This window comes from Ranitomeya variabilis, chromosome 4 (genome assembly GCF_051348905.1).
Source record: "Ranitomeya variabilis isolate aRanVar5 chromosome 4, aRanVar5.hap1, whole genome shotgun sequence".
Classification (NCBI taxonomy): domain Eukaryota; kingdom Metazoa; phylum Chordata; class Amphibia; order Anura; family Dendrobatidae; genus Ranitomeya; species Ranitomeya variabilis.
This window is the reverse complement of record NC_135235.1, coordinates 583,255,338-583,271,031: the sequence shown is the minus strand read 5'-3', so window position 1 is coordinate 583,271,031 and position 15,694 is coordinate 583,255,338. Positions and strand designations below refer to the sequence as shown.

At 56.2% G+C, this 15,694-nt stretch overlaps 1 protein-coding gene across 1 annotated transcript in view; it reads right to left on the bottom strand.

The window, feature by feature from the left end:
• Nucleotides 1-15,660, bottom strand: part of SDCBP2 (syndecan binding protein 2) — a 104,135-nt gene extending 88,475 nt beyond the window's left edge. Inside the window, exon 1 of the mRNA XM_077253026.1 lies at nt 15,564-15,660. The gene's annotated coding sequence lies outside the window, so the exon portion shown is untranslated. The remainder of the gene's footprint in view (nt 1-15,563) is intronic.
• Between the last annotated feature and the right edge of the window lie 34 nt (nt 15,661-15,694).

Genomic DNA, 15,694 nt, shown 5'->3' with positions numbered 1-15,694 from the left:
TACTGTTATTCCACCGTGGTAAACTTCTTCTTATTCTTATTATTCAGTCCGCACGTAATGCGGCCCGAACCGCTAAACTCACAGACTCCAGTGAGGTGTCATTTCGAAGCCAGCGTCCCCAAGAGGTGTGCTAAGTATTTTTCGTGCCGATCGGATTTGTAGTTTTTGCGCAATTTGTGTTTGAAAAAAGTCTTTCAATGCGTTTCAATAGGGAAATTTTCCTATACGTTTATAATGGGCTGGTTTCTGAGGCAATTTCTAAAAATAACTGCCACCTGGCTGATTAGCTCATTGATATGCGCAGTCAGACACAGTTACTATGCCAACTCCTATGAAGTCTACATCAGCTCACCAGGTCACAAGTTTTGTCAGATAATATCAGCTCTTAAAGTGACAGTACAGCACAATTCCAAACCACTATCTGTAGTCTTATGATTATTAGACTGTGGCCCGATTCTAACTCATCGGGTATTCTAGAATATGTATGTCCACGAAGTATATTGCACAGCCACGCAGTATACAGTGCAGAGCCGCGCAGTACACAGCGCAGAGCCGCGCAGTACACAGCGCAGAGCCGCGCAGTACACAGCGCAGAGCCGCGCAGTACAGAGCGCAGAGCCGCGCAGTATACCGCGCAGAGCCGTGCAGTGCACAGCGCAGAGCCGCGCAGTACACAGCGCAGAGCCGCGCAGTATAAAGCGCAGAGCCGCGCAGTGTAAAGCGCAGAGCCGCGCAGTACACAGCGCAGAGCCGCGCAGTACACAGCGCAGAGCCGCGCAGTACACAGCGCAGAGCCGCGCAGTACACAGCGCAGAGCCGCGCAGTACACAGCGCAGAGCCGCGCAGTACACAGCGCAGAGCCGCGCAGTACAAAGCGCAGAGTCGCGCAGTATAAAGCGCAGAGCCACGCAGTACACAGCGCAGAGCCGCGCAGTACACAGCGCAGAGCCACGCAGTATACAGTGCAGAGCCGCGCAGTACACAGCGCAGAGCCGCGCAGTACAAAGCGCAGAGTCGCGCAGTATAAAGCGCAGAGCCGCGCAGTACACAGCGCAGAGCCACGCAGTATACAGTGCAGAGCCGCGCAGTACACAGCGCAGAGCCGCGCAGTACAAAGCGCAGAGTCGCGCAGTATAAAGCGCAGAGCCACGCAGTACACAGCGCAGAGCCGCGCAGTACACAGCGCAGAGCCACGCAGTATAAAGCGGAGAGCCGCGCAGTACACAGCGCAGAGCCGCGCAGTACACAGCGCAGAGCCGCGCAGTACACAGCGCAGAGCCGCGCAGTATACAGCGCAGAGCCGCGCAGTATACAGCGCAGAGCCGCGCAGTACACAGCGCAGAGCCGCGCAGTATAAAGCGCAGAGCCGCGCAGTATACCGCGCAGAGCCGCGCAGTACACAGCGCAGAGCCGCGCAGTACACAGCGCAGAGCCGCGCAGTACACAGCGCAGAGCCGCGCAGTATAAAGCGCAGAGCCACGCAGTACACAGCGCAGAGCCGCGCAGTACACAGCGCAGAGCCACGCAGTATACAGTGCAGAGACGCGCAGTACACAGTGCAGAGCCGCGCAGTACAAAGCGCAGAGTCGCGCAGTATAAAGCGCAGAGCCGCGCAGTACACAGCGCAGAGCCGCGCAGTACACAGCGCAGAGCCACGCAGTATACAGTGCAGAGCCGCGCAGTACACAGCGCAGAGCCGCGCAGTACAAAGCGCAGAGTCGCGCAGTATAAAGCGCAGAGCCACGCAGTACACAGCGCAGAGCCGCGCAGTACACAGCGCAGAGCCACGCAGTATAAAGCGGAGAGCCGCGCAGTACACAGCGCAGAGCCGCGCAGTACACAGCGCAGAGCCGCGCAGTACACAGCGCAGAGCCGCGCAGTATACAGCGCAGAGCCGCGCAGTATACAGCGCAGAGCCGCGCAGTACACAGCGCAGAGCCGCGCAGTATAAAGCGCAGAGCCGCGCAGTATACCGCGCAGAGCCGCGCAGTACACAGCGCAGAGCCGCGCAGTACACAGCGCAGAGCCGCGCAGTACACAGCGCAGAGCCGCGCAGTATAAAGCGCAGAGCCGCGCAGTACACAGCGCAGAGCCGCGCAGTACACAGCGCAGAGCCACGCAGTACACAGCGCAGAGCCACGCAGTATAAAGCGCAGAGCCGCGCAGTACAAAGCGCAGAGTCGCGCAGTATAAAGCGCAGAGCCGCGCAGTACACAGCGCAGAGCCGCGCAGTACACAGCGCAGAGCCGCGCAGTACACAGCGCAGAGCCGCGCAGTACAAAGCGCAGAGTCGCGCAGTATAAAGCGCAGAGCCACGCAGTACACAGCGCAGAGCCGCGCAGTACACAGCGCAGAGCCACGCAGTATACAGTGCAGAGCCGCGCAGTACACAGCGCAGAGCCGCGCAGTACAAAGCGCAGAGTCGCGCAGTATAAAGCGCAGAGCCGCGCAGTACACAGCGCAGAGCCGCGCAGTACACAGCGCAGAGCCACGCAGTATACAGTGCAGAGCCGCGCAGTACAAAGCGCAGAGCCGCGCAGTACAAAGCGCAGAGTCGCGCAGTATAAAGCGCAGAGTCGCGCAGTATAAAGCGCAGAGCCACGCAGTACACAGCGCAGAGCCGCGCAGTACACAGCGCAGAGCCACGCAGTATACAGTGCAGAGCCGCGCAGTACAAAGCGCAGAGTCGCGCAGTATAAAGCGCAGAGCCGCGCAGTACACAGCGCAGAGCCGCGCAGTACACAGTGCAGAGCCGCGCAGTACACAGCGCAGAGCCGCGCAGTACACAGCGCAGAGCCGCGCAGTACAAAGCGCAGAGTCGCGCAGTATAAAGCGCAGAGCCCCGCAGTACACAGCGCAGAGCCACGCAGTATACAGTGCAGAGCCGCGCAGTACACAGCGCAGAGCCGCGCAGTACACAGCGCAGAGCCGCGCAGTACACAGCGCAGAGCCGCGCAGTACAAAGCGCAGAGTCGCGCAGTATAAAGCGCAGAGCCGCGCAGTACACAGCGCAGAGCCGCGCAGTACACAGCGCAGAGCCGCGCAGTACACAGCGCAGAGCCGCGCAGTACACAGCGCAGAGTCGCGCAGTATAAAGCGCAGAGCCTCGCAGTACACAGCGCAGAGCCGCGCAGTACACAGCGCAGAGCCACGCAGTACACAGTGCAGAGCCGCGCAGTACACAGCGCAGAGCCGCGCAGTACACAGCGCAGAGCCGCGCAGTACACAGCGCAGAGCCGCGCAGTATACAGTGCAGAGCCGCGCAGTATACAGCGCAGAGCCGCGCAGTACACAGCGCAGAGCCGCGCAGTACACAGCGCAGAGCCGCGCAGTACACAGCGCAGAGCCGCGCAGTATACAGCGCAGAGCCGCGTAGTATACAGCGCAGAGCCCCGCAGTATACAGTGCAGAGCCCCGCAGTATACAGCGCAGAGCCGTGCAGTACACAGTGCAGAGCCGCGCAGTACACAGCGCAGAGCCGCGCAGTATACAGCGCGGACACACGCAGTACACAGCACGGACACGCGCAGTACACAGCGCAGAGCCGCGCAGTACACAGCGCAGAGCCGCGTAGTATACAGCGAAGAGCCACGCAGTATATAGCGCAGAGCCGCGCAGTACAAAGCGCAGAGCCGCGCAGTATACAGCGCAGAGCCGCGTAGTATACAGCGCAGAGCCACGCAGTATACAGCGCAGAGCCACGCAGTATACAGCGCAGAGCCACGTAGTTATACTGCCCAGTCACGTAGTATATTGTCCAGTCACATAGTATACTGCATATCCCTGTTAAAAAAAAAAAAAAAGAATTAAAATAAAAAAGTTACATACTCACCTCCTGGAGCGGCCGGTATCTGATGGTTGTTGCACCTCCTAGAGCGGCCGGTACACGATGCTTGTTGCACCTGGAGTTGCCGGTACCCGATGCTTGTTGCGCGCTCCGGTCCCAAGAGTGCATTGCGGTCTCATGAGATGATGACGTAGCGGTGTTGTGAGACAGAAAGACGGAAGTGCCCTTAGACAATTATATAGTAGATTACCCCGCTCACCAATTCGGAACCCGAGGGGCCCGGCCCACCAAATCGGACCCAGAGTGACCCCGCTCACCAAATCGGACCCCGAGGGGCCCGGCTCACCAAATCGGACCCAGAGTGACCCCGCCCACCAAATCGGACCCAGAGTGACCCCGCCCACCAAATCGGACCCAGAGTGGCTCCGCCCACCAAATCGAACCCAGAGTGACCCCTTCCACCAAATCAGACCCAGAGTGACCCCTTCCACCAAATCGGACCCAGAGTGACCCCACCCACCAAATCGGACCCTGAGGTGCCCAGCCCACCAAATGAGACCCTGAGGTGCCCAGCCCACCAAATCGGACCGAGTGACCCCACCCACCAAATTGGTCCCTAAGGTGCCCCGCCCACCAAATCGGACCCAGAGTGGCTCCGCCCACCGAATCGGACCCAGAGTGGCCGCGCCCACAGAATCGGACCAAAAGTGACCCCGCCCACCGAATCGGACCTAGATTTACCCCGCCCACAAAATCAGACCCAGATTGACCCAACCCACCAAATCGGACCGCCTGAGGGGCACCCAAGTGTGAAAGTCTTGCAGGGGCAGCCCGGGCACCATTCCAAAGCACTATCTGTAGTTCCTTCAGGAAATACCCATCTAGTTATTATTATTATTCAGTCCGCACGTAATGCGGCCCGAACCGCTTCACTCACAGACTCCAGTGAGGTGTCATTTCGAAGCCAGCGTTCCTGAGAGGTGTGCTAAGTATTTTTCGTGTTGATCGGATTTGTAGTTTTGGCGCAATTTGCGTTTGAAAATGTTTTTTCCCCTCATTGTAATGCATTTCAATAGGGAAATTTTCCTATACGTTTAAAATGGCCTGGTTTCTGAGGCAATTTCTAAAAATAACTTAACTGCCAAATGCCACCTGGCTGATTAGCTCATTGATATGCGCAGTCAGACACAGTTACTATGCCAACGCCTACCAGGCCACAGTTTTGTCAGATAATATCAGCTCTTAAAGTGACAGCACAGCACAATTTCAAAGCACTATCTGTAGTCTTATTATTATTACAGTATACAGCGCAGAGCCCCGCAGCATACAGCGCAGAGCCGCGCATTATACAGCGCGGAGCCGCGCAGCATACAGCGCGGAGCCGCGCAGCATACAGCGCGGAGCCGCGCAGCATACAGCGCGGAGCCCCGCAGCATACAGCGCTGAGCCGCGCAGCATACAGCGCGGAGCCCCGCAGCATACAGCGCAGAGCCCCGCAGCATACAGCGCAGAGCCGCGCAGCATACAGCGCAGAGCCCCGCAGCATACAGCGCAGAGCCCCGCAGCATACAGCGCAGAGCCCCGCAGCATACAGCGCAGAGCCGCGCAGTATACAGCGCAGAGCCGCGCAGTATACAGCGCAGAGCCCCGCAGTATACAGCGCCCACCAAATCGGCCCCTGAGGGGCCCCACCCACCAAATCGGACCCAGAGTGGCTACAACTACCAAACCAGCGCCTGAGGGGCACCCAAGTGTGAAAGTCTTGCTGGGGCAGCCCGGGCACCATTCCAAAGCACTATCTGTAGTTCCTTCAGGAAATACCCATCTATTTCTCTCTGTTATCAGCCATTCCCCGTACTGCTGTCAGTCTATTTCTCTCTGTTATCAGCCATTCCCCTGTCCTGCTGTCAGTCTATTTCTCTCTGTTATCAGCCATTCCCTGTCCTGCTGTCAGTCTATTTCTCTCTGTTATCAGCCATTCCCCGTACTGCAGTCAGTCTATTTTTCTCTGTTATCAGCCATTCCCCGTCCTGATGTCAGTCTATTTCTCTCTATCAGCCATTCCCTTGTCCTGCTGTCAGTCTATTCTCTGTTATCAGCCATTCCCTTATCCTGCTGTCAGTCAGAGTGACCCGGCCCACCAAATCGGACCCAGAGTGACCCGGCCCACCAAATCGGACCCAGAGTGACCCGGCCCACCAAATCGGACCCAGAGTGACCCGGCCCACCAAACCGGACCCAGAGTGACCCGGCCCACCAAACCGGACCCAGAGTGACCCGGCCCACCAAACCGGACCCAGAGTGACCCGGCCCACCAAACCGGACCCAGAGTGACCCGGCCCACCAAACCGGACCCAGAGTGACCCGGCCCACCAAACCGGACCCAGAGTGACCCGGCCCACCAAACCGGACCCAGAGTGACCCGGCCCACCAAACCGGACCCAGAGTGACCCGGCCCACCAAACCGGACCCAGAGTGACCCGGCCCACCAAACCGGACCCAGAGTGACCCGGCCCACCAAACCGGACCCAGAGTGACCCGGCCCACCAAACCGGACCCAGAGTGACCCGGCCCACCAAACCGGACCCAGAGTGACCCGGCCCACCAAACCGGACCCAGAGTGACCCGGCCCACCAAACCGGACCCAGAGTGACCCGGCCCACCAAACCGGACCCAGAGTGACCCGGCCCACCAAACCGGACCCAGAGTGACCCGGCCCACCAAACCGGACCCAGAGTGACCCGGCCCACCAAACCGGACCCAGAGTGACCCGGCCCACCAAACCGGACCCAGAGTGACCCGGCCCACCAAACCGGACCCAGAGTGACCCGGCCCACCAAACCGGACCCAGAGTGACCCGGGCCACCAAACCGGACCCAGAGTGACCCGGGCCACCAAACCGGACCCAGAGTGACCCGGGCCACCAAATCGGACCCAGAGTGACCCGGGCCACCAAATCGGACCCAGAGTGACCCGGGCCACCAAATCGGACCCAGAGTGACCCGGGCCACCAAATCGGACCCAGAGTGACCCGGGCCACCAAATCGGACCCAGAGTGACCCGGGCCACCAAATCGGACCCAGAGTGACCCGGGCCACCAAATCGGACCCAGAGTGACCCGGGCCACCAAATCGGACCCAGAGTGACCCGGGCCACCAAATCGGACCCAGAGTGACCCGGGCCACCAAATCGGACCCAGAGTGACCCGGGCCACCAAATCGGACCCAGAGTGACCCGGGCCACCAAATCGGACCCAGAGTGACCCGGGCCACCAAATCGGACCCAGAGTGACCCGGGCCACCAAATCGGACCCAGAGTGACCCGGGCCACCAAATCGGACCCAGAGTGACCCGGCCCACCAAATCGGACCCAGAGTGACCCGGCCCACCAAATCGGACCCAGAGTGACCCGGCCCACCAAATCGGACCCAGAGTGACCCGGGCCACCAAGTCGGACCCAGAGTGACCCGGGCCACCAAGTCGGACCCAGAGTGACCCGGGCCACCAAGTCGGACCCAGAGTGACCCGGGCCACCAAGTCGGACCCAGAGTGACCCGGGCCACCAAGTCGGACCCAGAGTGACCCGGGCCACCAAGTCGGACCCAGAGTGACCCGGGCCACCAAGTCGGACCCAGAGTGACCCGGGCCACCAAGTCGGACCCAGAGTGACCCGGGCCACCAAATCGGACCCAGAGTGACCCGGCCCACCAAATCGGACCCAGAGTGACCCGGCCCACCAAATCGGACCCAGAGTGACCCGGCCCACCAAATCGGACCCAGAGTGGCCTCAACCCTGAGGGGCTACAACTACCAAACCAGCGCCTGAGGGGCACCCAAGTGTGAAAGTCTTGCAGGGGCAGCCCGGGCAGCATTCCAAAGCACTATCTGTAGTTCCTTCAGGAAATACCCATCTAGTTTAATACAGTGATCCCACCATCAGTACTTGGTCAGTATTTTACATTGGTATTTGTAAGACAAAACCAGGAGTGGAGCAAACAAGGGGGGGGGGATGGGGGAGTATAATAGAAACACGTCACCACTTCTGTATTTATCCCCCACTCCTGGTTTTGGCTGATGTAAAATACTGACCAAGTACTGATAGTGTGACCATAGCCTGACATTCACTGTCAGCACAGAATGGCTGTTCAAACCAACCACTGGTGCTCAATGCACCCTTGGTGCTGTCAAACATTTAAGTGCACCTTACCACCTACTTGCCTTCCATCTATCTCTGCACTTCTCTGGTTCTATAAAGCAGAAATAGAGGGGAAAAAATCAAGTAGATGGGAAGGAGCACTTAAATGTTTGGCCACACCAAGGGTGCGCCAAACACCTGTGCTTGGTTTGAATAGTTATTTTGTGCTGACAGCGTCCTTTTTAAAGGGGTGGTGCAGTGAAAACAATTATCATCTACAGTAACTATGGGATAGATGATAACTAGTGAGTGTGCGACTGCTGGGAGCTGGACCAATTAGCAAAACGGGGACTTGCTATCCCTCTTGCAAAATGGAGCGGCGGGTTGGATGTCTAACCACTACTCCGCTCATTCTCAATGGAGCTGCTGGAAAAAGCAGAGCACTCTGCAGCCCCATGGAGCAAGCATGGAGCTCAGACTGAGCATGTGCATTGCTGCTCAATTCTACGGGCTCACTCACATCAGCGTATCGTCGGTCCCATTCTCATCCTGCAGAGTGATGATGTGATTCTTTTTCTCACTTGCCATCAATGTGCGGTCCGTGTACAATCCGTATTTTTTAAACAGCAGCTATTAATCATACAGGGCCATTTACGGTTTCCTCCACTACAGAATTTTAATGTATCTGTAATAATTGGATGCCATACTGAGGGTCCGTGTGGCATCTGATCTATTTATCACACCCATCAGATTTCAGAGTGAAATCGCAGCAGACTGCACTCATTCGAGTTATATGCCATTGTGAGCGAGACCTTACAGAGATAAGTGCCTCATTCTGACGACCAGTGCAGGTCGCTGCTGTTGGACCATACTGATCACTTATCCTACGGAAAGGTAATAAAGGGGTTCTCTGATAAACAGTCCTTTCTATTCATGCGTGGAAGCACAAAACTATGACTATTGTGGGCTGAAATTAATTCTGCTCAATATTACTATAATTATTACTGCTTTGTTATTTCTATCACTTAATACTGATCAAAATTAATTCCGCTGACTCGCTGCTACATGTTACGATAGGGCTTATTGTAACTTGTACCCTTACTTGTAGCAGCGAATCAGCATCATAATTTACAGTTTGTTTTTTTTTATAAACTTTATAAATCATTTGCTCCCATTATTCAGCCATTGTACCTTGACAAACGGCTACATACAGTACAATGCCACCACATCCCTGCCACACACAATACGATGCCATCAACATAATTTGAAGGTCTCACAGCCCATCAACGTGGTTTCATGGTCATCACACCCCCCTTTCACACAGTGATGGCACCCATATCCCCCCACAGACAGTACGGATGGTCCTCACAGCCAGCCACACACTGTTTCACTGTCCTCACGATGCCCCACACATGGTATAATGGTTCTCATGGGCCCCTATTCACAATATGATCCCCCCCACAACACCCCAGACAGTATTATGGTCACCTCAGCCCCCTATATAGTATAAGTCTTCATACACACAGCCTTTACCGATAAGACCCCACACAAAAAAAATATATACCTTACTAGCCTTGCTCCTATTCCCCCAGCGCTCTGCAGCGGCGCTCTGCTCAGCAGATGTAGTGACATCATCGCCTCTGCTGTCACAGTTGCATGTGCAGATTAGTGTGAGGAGCCAGCGGATGCCTTCTCCTACAATATATTCACGCTAGCAAGGTTGCCTCCTCCACTGCATATTGTAAAAAAGGAGACCACATTCAGATGTTCCTTGCCAGATGGAACTGTCCTAGTCTGGGACGTAACCATCAAATGCACAAAACGGGGAATGCCTCCAGCACTGATGAAAGCAAGTAGAAAAAGTCAAAACTAGCTTTTATTAATCCAATGTTATTTTCGTCAGTGCTGGAGACATTTCCGTTTTGTTCACAATATATTGGGACACCAGCGGGGTTGCCTCTTCCACTATATATTGGGATGCTGGTAGGGTTGTCTTTTATTTTTTCTGGATAACTTGTCAAAAAATCACAGGCAAAAAAATGTTATGGACACATTGAAAAATCTGAATAAATCAGTATGACCTTAACTGATACATATCTACAGTCCATAATTCTGATATGAGGACAATAGCTGTATTGACTGTAAAATAATTACAGTCAAAACTATCTGCATAAGTTTCTTCTAAAGAAAAAATAAAAACCACAGACCAGGTAAACATTTTTTTAGATTTTTATAGACTGTCATTGAATTTCTGGCCAGTTGGTAAATTTGGACACCGAGAGGTGCATGGTGGCGCCCGTGGGCCACTGTTTTCAGCCCCTTGGCTGGCTGAGTTCAGGAGCTAGACAGGAACAGCCAGCGGGCTGGATGTGTCCTGATGTATACTATATACATAGATTTGAGTTACTGCAAACTATGTCCGCCTTCTTGGATAAAAAGATGCTCCTCAAAATTGCTAAGAGGAGTGTTTTTACCTCTCTGCCATTCAGTCAGATCCTCAGCAACTGATGGCCCTTTCATAAAAATCTGAAAAAAAAAAAAGTCCTATGTGACTTTTAGTCTACGTTCACATTTGCGGTCTGCGCCGCAGCGTCGGGCGCCGCAGCGTCGCCGCATGCGTCATGCGCCCCTATATTTAACATGGGGGCGCATGGACATGCGTCGCACTTGCGTTTTGCGCTGCATGCGTCCCTGCGGAGCACGTGTCCGGGCGCAGAGGACGCAGCAAGTTGCATTTTTGCTGCGTCCAAAATCAATCAAAAAAGGACGCATGCGGCGCAAAACGCAGCGTTGTGCATGCGTTTTGCTGCGTTTGTTTGCGTTGTGCATTGCGGCGCCGACGCTGCGGCGCACAACGCAAATGTGAACGTAGCCTAACAACTGATCAGGCTGTATGGAGCACAGAATGGTGAGCGGCCACAGAAGGCTGAGATACTAGGCCACTGCAGGAACCTAATAATTTGGTTACATAAGCGATTGTTTTTCTACTGTTTTTTATTGTACTGTATCTTTCTGACTTTAAGACTCACCCCAAATTTTGGAGGGGAAAATAGGGAAAAAATATTTTTAATAAATTGGGAGTCCGTCTTATAGTCCATATTTACGGTAGCTTACCTGGTGGACATTGTTGGTGGGGCGGGGGACACAGGCCAGAAGTGGGGCCATGCTGCAGGCTGGAAGGGTGTCGACAGTGAGGAAGAGCGGAGTGCATTGATTTCCCGGTGGTGGGCTTCAAGAAGATGATCGCCTCTGGTGGCGTATGCGCAGACTGGGATCTCAGCTGAGCAGAGATCCCAAACTGCACATACACTGGTTTCAGTGGTCATTTTCTTAAAGCCCACCACTGGCTCCTGCCTCATTGCAGTCACCCCTCCTTCCAGCTCAGGGCTCGTAGCCTCGCCCCACTTCTGCCACTGGCTCCTGCAGCAGCGACCCTACCTCCTGTGACGCTGCACCACCTCCCCCCAGTAAGCTATATTCAGACTATAAGACACCCTAATTTTCCTTCTAAATTTGAGGGGAAAAAGTACATCTTAGGCTATATTCACATATGGCATTTTAATGCAAATTTTCAGCTGCGTTTTACAGTACCAGCAGGTTGAGATTTCAGATATCTCATGCAGTTTGTTTTTTTGGCCTCTGTATTTTATGCAATGCCTTGGTTTTTTTCAAATGCAACGTCACTTCTTTTAGTGTTTTTCACCCTTTGTAAGCAATGATTGGTGCAAAAAATGCAGTTATCAATTTTTGCTGCATTTTTTTTTGCCAAAGGCTAGGTTCACATTGCGTTAGCGTATGTGCTGAACGGGCTGCTGCTGACGGGCTGCTGTTAACACAAGTGCCGACGATCCATCGCGCTAGCGCAGATAGAGCATCTGCTAGCTCCATCTGCGCTAGCAGTGACGGACCCGGAAACGCTGCAGCCCGCGTCTCGGGTCCGTCACTCAATGACGGCACATCGCTAGGACACGCCCATTGTGAGCGTGCGCTATCGATGCGTCCGACATTGCATTCAATGGCGGTGTTAACGGACTACGTTACACCGTGTTATGCCGCGGTGTAACGTAGTCCGTTTAACGGAGTCACTGAACGCAATGTGAACCTAGCCAAAACGTGAAGTAGAGTCAATTTTTTTTTTTATGCAGTAAACTTTGTCAGCATGCACAAGAGACATATGTACCATAACAAAAACGCAGAAGAACTAAGCAAAATCAGCTTTCTTGAAGCAAGTTTGTTACTGTCAAGAGAGCAGGCTTTCCCTACAGTGAAAAACGCAACATGTGAACATAGTCTTATAGTAGGAAAAATACAGTAAATGCTGCTGAGGACAGGAAAAATTGTTAGAGAGATCTGAACGATTTAGTGCGGGAATTAGGCTACTTTCACACTAGCGTTTTTTTCAATACGTCGCAATGCGTCGTTTTGTCAAAAAAACGCATCCTGCAAAAGTGCTTGCAGGATGCGTTTTTTTTTCCCATTGACCAACATTAGCGACGCATTGACACACGTCGCAACAGTCGTGTGACGGTTGCGCCGTGTTGTGGCGGACCGTCGGCTGCAAAAAACGTTGCTTGTAACGTTTTTTGTGGCCGACGGACCGCCACTTCCGACCACGCATGCGCGGCCGGAACTCCGCCCCCACCTCCCCGCACCTCACAATGGGGCAGCGGATGCGCTGGAAAAATGCATCCGCTGCCCCCGTTGTGCGGCGCAGAGAACGCTAGCGTCGGTAACCTCGGCCCGACGCTAGTGTGAAAGAAGCCTTACTGGTGAGGACTTTGCTGCAGATCGTTTCCCTGAAATGAATAGGGCCAGGTGCAGTACTGTAACAATGCGTGAAATGGGGGGTGCAAGTACCCAGTAGTAAATTGGTAAACAAAAACAAGAAAAAAATACTGCACCAAGGTTGGATGAAAAAGAATAATCTTTATTAGCACACAATACAAAAATGACTTAAATCATAAGATCGTTTCCCCAACAAATTGCAATGTGTGAACACACCCCGAGCTTAAGAAATATAGAAATGAAAATTCAACCAGTTCTCAGTTTTTATATTAAAACACAAATAAGTTAACAAAGGTGTAAATATATTTATACATACAAAAACATAACAACATAACAAACATAACATAACAAAGAACTTTACAAATCAATTCGTAGAACTGAGACGATGAAAACAAAAAGCATCTGAATGATACCACTCTCCCCCCTTGTCGTCAAGCCCCCCTCCGTCCGCACAGCCCCTCATCGGCAAGCCCCCTCCGTCCGCACAGCCCCTCATCGGCAAGCCCCCTCCGTCCGCACAGCCCCTCTTCGGCAAGCCCCCTCCGTCCGCACAGCCCCTCATCGTCAAGCCCCCTCCGTCCGCACAGCCCCTCATCGTCAAGCCCCCTCCGTCCGCACAGCCCCTCATCGTCAAGCCCCCTCCGTCCGCACAGCCCCTCATCGTCAAGCCCCCTCCGTCCGCACAGCCCCTCATCGTCAAGCCCCCTCCGTCCGCACAGCCCCTCATCGTCAAGCCCCCTCCGTCCGCACAGCCCCTCATCGTCAAGCCCCCTCCGTCCGCACAGCCCCTCATCGTCAAGCCCCCTCCGTCCGCACAGCCCCTCATCGTCAAGCCCCCTCCGTCCGCACAGCCCCTCATCGTCAAGCCCCCTCCGTCCGCACAGCCCCTCATCGTCAAGCCCCCTCCGTCCGCACAGCCCCTCATCGTCAAGCCCCCTCCGTCCGCACAGCCCCTCATCGTCAAGCCCCCTCCGTCCGCACAGCCCCTCATCGTCAAGCCCCCTCCGTCCGCACAGCCCCTCATCGTCAAGCCCCCTCCGTCCGCACAGCCCCTCATCGTCAAGCCCCCTCCGTCCGCACAGCCCCTCATCGTCAAGCCCCCTCCGTCCGCACAGCCCCTCATCGTCAAGCCCCCTCCGTCCGCACAGCCCCTCATCGTCAAGCCCCCTCCGTCCGCACAGCCCCTCATCGTCAAGCCCCCTCCGTCCGCACAGCCCCTCATCGTCAAGCCCCCTCCGTCCGCACAGCCCCTCATCGTCAAGCCCCCTCCGTCCGCACAGCCCCTCATCGTCAAGCCCCCTCCGTCCGCACAGCCCCTCATCGTCAAGCCCCCTCCGTCCGCACAGCCCCTCATCGTCAAGCCCCCTCCGTCCGCACAGCCCCTCATCGTCAAGCCCCCTCCGTCCGCACAGCCCCTCATCGTCAAGCCCCCTCCGTCCGCACAGCCCCTCATCGTCAAGCCCCCTCCGTCCGCACAGCCCCTCATCGTCAAGCCCCCTCCGTCCGCACAGCCCCTCATCGTCAAGCCCCCTCCGTCCGCACAGCCCCTCATCGTCAAGCCCCCTCCGTCCGCACAGCCCCTCATCGTCAAGCCCCCTCCGTCCGCACAGCCCCTCATCGTCAAGCCCCCTCCGTCCGCACAGCCCCTCATCGTCAAGCCCCCTCCGTCCGCACAGCCCCTCATCGTCAAGCCCCCTCCGTCCGCACAGCCCCTCATCGTCAAGCCCCCTCCGTCCGCACAGCCCCTCATCGTCAAGCCCCCTCCGTCCGCACAGCCCCTCATCGTCAAGCCCCCTCCGTCCGCACAGCCCCTCATCGTCAAGCCCCCTCCGTCCGCACAGCCCCTCATCGTCAAGCCCCCTCCGTCCGCACAGCCCCTCATCGTCAAGCCCCCTCTGTCCGCACAGCCCCTCATCGTCAAGCCCCCTCCGTCCGCACAGCCCCTCATCGTCAAGCCCCCTCCGTCCGCACAGCCCCTCATCGTCAAGCCCCCTCCGTCCGCACAGCCCCTCATCGTCAAGCCCCCTCCGTCCGCACAGCCCCTCATCGTCAAGCCCCCTCCGTCCGCACAGCCCCTCATCGTCAAGCCCCCTCCGTCCGCACAGCCCCTCATCGTCAAGCCCCCTCCGTCCGCACAGCCCCTCATCGTCAAGCCCCCTCCGTCCGCACAGCCCCTCATCGTCAAGCCCCCTCCGTCCGCACAGCCCCTCATCGTCAAGCCCCCTCCGTCCGCACAGCCCCTCATCGTCAAGCCCCCTCCGTCCGCACAGCCCCTCATCGTCAAGCCCCCTCCGTCCGCACAGCCCCTCATCGTCAAGCCCCCTCCGTCCGCACAGCCCCTCATCGTCAAGCCCCCTCCGTCCGCACAGCCCCTCATCGTCATGCCCCCTCCGTCCGCACAGCCCCTCATCGGCAAGCCCCCTCCGTCCGCACAGCCCCTCATCGGCAAGCCCCCTCCGTCCGCACAGCCCCTCTTCGGCAAGCCCCCTCCGTCCGCACAGCCCCTCTTCGGCAAGCCCCCTCCGTCCGCACAGCCCCTCTTAGGCAAGCCCCCTCCGTCCGCACAGCCCCTCTTAGGCAAGTCCCCTCCGTCCGCACAGCCCCTCTTCGGCAAGCCCCCTCCGTCCGGACTCCGCACAGCCCCTCTTCGGCAAGCCCCCTCCGTCCGGACTCCGCACAGCCCCTCTTCGGCAAGCCCCTCCGTCCGCACAGCCCCTATTCATCATCTCTCTCATGCAGCCCCACTTAAGTACATCAACCCTTTTCCTGTGAAAGCACCTCCCCCAATAAGCAGCTCCAGATAGTAGCATTGTCCATGTTTTTTGTGCCCCCCAAAATACATCCTCAGACCACTCACACGGAGTCCGGTGCCCTCAATCAATCCCATCTGCACACAGCTCCCTCAGTCCTGTCCTCTCCTCTTCAGCAGAACGCAGCTTCCCCGCTATCGAGTCGGTAGAGGCTAAATCCAAGTCGGCTAAAGGACCT